Source organism: Mastigoproctus giganteus, chromosome 12, assembly GCF_048544385.1.
Source record: "Mastigoproctus giganteus isolate SK-2022 chromosome 12, ASM4854438v1, whole genome shotgun sequence".
Taxonomy (NCBI): domain Eukaryota; kingdom Metazoa; phylum Arthropoda; class Arachnida; order Uropygi; family Thelyphonidae; genus Mastigoproctus; species Mastigoproctus giganteus.
Window position 1 is genome coordinate 14,575,024 of NC_143586.1, and position 4,899 is coordinate 14,579,922.

Sequence of the window (4,899 nt, forward strand, 5' to 3'; positions counted from 1 at the left end):
GAGTACTGTATACAGGTGTGGAGGTCTCATTTCAAGAAGGATGTAGAGCTGCTGGAACGAGTACAGAGAAGGGCATAGTGACATAGTGACATAGTGTTTTTTGACAAGCGGCACCGGTGCTTTCGCACAACTCCGCATTTGAATCTCTTGTGAAGTAAGACAGTACAGTACTGTCAAGGCCAGATAGCATATGTTAGTGTATGTTCATGTTTGCTTAGTGCGGGTTATGTTGTTCATCTGGCCGCTTAGCCTAGGGTCTGTGGAACACCACAGACTGCTAGTTACCGTCACTGGCACTGGGAGCCGGACCAGGTATGTGGAAAGAGAACTCTGGCTGGCCGACCCTGGGGTTAGCCTGAGCTTCCCAGGGAGGGCCGAGAAAAAAAAATAATAATAATAAAATAAAATAAAAAAGAATAATAATAAAATAAAATAAAAATAAAAATAATAAATAATAAATAATATAAAAAAAAATAAATAAATAAATAAAAAAAATAATAATAAAAAAAATTAATAAAAAAAATAATAATAATAATAAAAAATAAATAAAAAAAATAAATAAATAAAATAAATAAAAATAAAAAAATAAATAAAAAAAAAATTTTTTTTTTTTTTTTTTTTTTTTTGAAATAGGAGAAGGGGTGAGAGATTGAGGAGAAGAAAGAAGGTAAGCAGAAGAGAGAGGGTGAGGTAGGGTGGGCTCCCCCCTGGGGGAGTCCACCCTACCTCAGGAAGAAGAGAAAAGGTTGTGAGGTCAAGTGACCCACAAAGTCAGATTGCCTAATAGCATGATCCTGCATTTGAAAGTCAAATGCCAGCCCCACTCCCAGAGGAGTATTTATATGAGTTCCTGCACAAGTAGGAAAATCAGATATTGTCATACACCTTGAAGAGAAGAGGTGCCAGCAAGTGAGTGGGTCCTACAATGGGCAAGGGGCCCAGGGTCAACAATTTAATCTTCTTCATCCAAGGGTGACTTGTAGGCAATGAGCAGTGTCCCACACTGGGACTTGGATAATCTTCTCTTAGGGGATGAGAGGAGGCACATGGATTCATGAAACTCAAGGATTGCTTGGAGTTCTTGTGGCTATTGTAGAAAAGTCCTTTTTGGGTTCGTGGGTTTGTCAGATAGCTTCCTTTGTGAACGTCGAGAGATTCCTGTTAGGTCATGACAAAGATCAATATTCTGTTTGTGTTTTCTTTGATTCCATTCAGGATATGTTCTGTGAATTGAGTTTTGGGTTCATTATAAGATGGGGGTGCGTTGAACAGTTTGCTGTAGGTGAATTTGACGCATTTCAAATACAGTCTGGGCAAAAGTAGTGAAGGCTTTGTAGTTGGTTTCGTCAATTATGTAGAGGTGTTCCTGCCCACTGGGTATATTTCCAGTTTTGGTAATTAGGAGACTTCTGGGTAAATCATAAAGAGGGCAATTATACATGAGGTGAATCCAGTCTTCATTGTCACCGCATGTGCAGAGAGGAGAATCGGTGAGACCCAGGGCATGCAGCTTGGCCCGAAACGATCCATGACCAGTGAGGAAGAACGAGACGTGAAGGCCTGGTGAGTACCACGGAGGAGGTTTTGGTGCAGTTATCATAACTTGTGGAAGAAATCTTTTAGTTGTTTCACCTTTGGTTGTTTGCTCCCAAGATCTTTGCCAATGCTGGAAGAGCTTAGAGTAAATCTGTTTCATTTCGTTTTTTTGGATCATTAGCTAGATCAAGTGTTATATCCAGAATGGTGGTGGCAATTCCTCTCTTTATGCGGTATGCAAGGCCGCGACGAATAACCTCCAGGTCCAGAGGAAGAGTGCCTGCTAAGACCTGCAGGGCAGGATTACTGACCGTGCGGCATGCTCTAGTCACAGTGAGTAGGATATTGCGTTGAATTGTATGTAGCTTTGCTTTATTACGTGCAATGATGGCACGAGGGAACCATATGGCTGCACCATAGCACACAGCTGGTAAGAAGATGGTTTTATAAAGTAGCATGAGAGTCCTCCTCTTCAAACCCCAGTCTGCTCTGCTAATTCTTACGATCATGGCAGTATAACGACGTATTTTATTGGAGAGGTAATTAAGATGAGGTAAGAATGTTAATCGGGAGTCAAAGGTTACTCCTAGATATTTTAGTTCTGTTTTGAGTTGCAATGTCTGCCCAGAGATTTTAATTTGGGGTGGTCTTCTTATGTCCAAGGATCCTTTGAGGAGGATTGTCTTCGTTTTTTCCCCAGAGATTACTAACTTGTGGTTGTTTGCCCAATTTTGGAGGATCGTTAAGGCAGGGGAGGCAATTTGCTCAAGCTGAGTTCTAGAATCAGCTTTGATAAGGAGGATGAGGTCATCTGCATAGGCCATGCAGTCCACAGGACCCAAATCCATAAGAAGAAATTCATCTAGTATCAAGTTCCAGAAGTAGGGCCCAAGAACCGAGCCCTGTGGACACCCTCTAACAACTGGTCGGGAGGTTTTCTGAAAATTTGTTTGAACAGTGACTGAGCGGTTGAAGAGGTAGTTCTGGAGACAGCGGTAGAGGTTGAGTGGAATATTGATTTGACGTAATCTCCTGACAATGCTGGGCCACCAGATGGAATCGAAGGCACCAGCAAAGTCAATGGAAATAGCCAGTAGATATTTTTCTGTGGTTGAGTTTGCTGTGTTGAGCAGATTGTTCATAGCATCTTCAGTGGAGCATCCTGGCTTAAAGCCATACTGCTTTGGAGAGTCTAAGTTGGCTGTCTGGTAGTAGGTGGATAATCTGGATTGAAGCAGCCGCTCCATTACCTTTCCCAAGACCGGGAGAAGAGCAATGGGGCGGTAAGATTTGGGTAGAGTAGGATCTTTATCTGGACCTTTTAGGATGAGTCGAAGCACTGCCTGTTTCCAAGAATCAGGGAAAATTCCTTTCGCAAGGCATTTGTTGAATAGTGCTAATAGGTGGTTTGGGAGATGTGTTGCTGCTTTCTTGATGACCTCAACCTCAATATTATCATGACCAGGGCATTTATTCATTTTTGTTCTGTCAAGTGCTTTGTTCATTTCCTCAGAGGTGAAAGGAGGTTCTATTTTATTGTTGGAGAAGGCCTGGTTGTCTTGTTTAATTTGCTTTTGTTCATCATTGAGGGGACTCTCATCTGTCTGAAGTAGGGCATTCAGAATATTATTCATGGATTCAGCCCATGTGTGTGTTGGATTGCCGTCAGGAGTCAGGGTTGCATTTAACATCTCTCCCCTGGGCAGCTTGTTCATAACAATGCGATAAACGACCCCCCAGGATCTGCGTTACCAGTGGTTGTCACAAGGTTCTGCCAAGACACTTTCTTTTTCTGCCGAATGAGGCTTGTGTAGTCGTTACGATATCTTCTATATGCTTCCCGTAGAGCCTGGACCTCAGCAGGAGGCCAGGAGTGCCTCGCTCTCTGGAAGGCTTTTCGGGCAGTGTGGACTTGCCGCCTTAGGTTTTCTAGTTCCCTGCACCACCAAGGGACAGCCTTTAGGTGCTTCTGACGTTTTTTCATAGTTCTCTCACATGCTTGTTGGAGTGTGCTTGTTAGGAGAGAGAGGTGCTCCTGTGGATCAAGATGGTTTAGTTGGGATGTATCCATTTGTAGCTTTGATTTTATATTGTCCTTGAAGGCATTCCAGTCAGCTGTTTTGGTGGAGTATCTGATGATATCGTGGTAGGTGGGAGGAGTACTATCAAGTTGTCTAGATAGATGGAAGGAGATGGCCCTGTGGTCTGAGGTGGTCCAGGCCTCATGAACCATCCATGATGAGAACTTTTGTGCTATGGACCGTGTGGCGAGCGTAACGTCAATGTTGCTTTCCCACAGGGTATTGCTGAAGGTAGAAAGGTGATGTGGTTTGTTAAGGACTTCAAATGGGGAAGATGAAAGGAAATCTTCTAATTGCTGTCCATTCTGGGAAACTATGTGGCCATCCACACGGCTATGCCACAAGCGAGATCTACAATTGGCATCCATCGTTACTAGGATTTTGCTGGAAGGTAAGAGGGTTATGACTGACTGGAGATATTCAATATATGTTGCGATATCAGTTCGTGGTCGGCAGTACAACGAGACTACGTGCAGAGAGCCTTGTTGGCAGATAATGTGTGCACAAACACCAAAGGGGGTGCATAAGGAGTCGATCTTTGTGACTGTAATTGTTGTATTCCTAATAATGATGGCTGCCCATGGAGTATCTGTGGTTGTCTCAATGATCCTATAAGCGCGAGGGTAGCCCTGTACCCGTCCCTTGTGGGTGTAGGGCTCTTGAACGCAAAGGATATCAATTTCTTCTTCATCCATTTTCATTCTAATTTGTTCGACCACATTTCTAGCTCTTTGGGCATTCAGTTGGAGAATTTTGAGGACGTTGGTGGAATGGCGATTATGGCGTACAGCCATAGTCGGTTTTGTTATGGATGGTTCTCAATACCCTTAAATAGATTGGACATTTGACATCCCGGACGGAGTGATTGGGATCCATTTTTGCTGCTTTGCAGTTGGCGCAGTTAGGGGCTTGATGTTTGTTTGGACAATTGTTGTAGGTGTGTTCGCGTTCAGCACAGTGGCCACAGGTGAAGTCTTGTCGGGCACAGACATGGGATGTGTGTCCAAATCGGAGACATTTAAAGCACTTGATGGTAGGTATGTGCTCCTTGAACCGGCAAGAGCTCCAGCCAATAAATATTCGTTGTTGTTGGAATAATATTTGCCATATCTTCGGGGAGAGTTCGACTACCCAGTTGCAACAAGTACCCGATCTGGATTTGGTGGAGTACTTGACTTTAAGTTCACTTTGAATTTCATGTCTAGTGATATGATCAGCAAGGTTCCTGTCATATATTTCCTCAAGGAGGTCATCTTTGGAAATTCCTTTTTCGACATCGAAG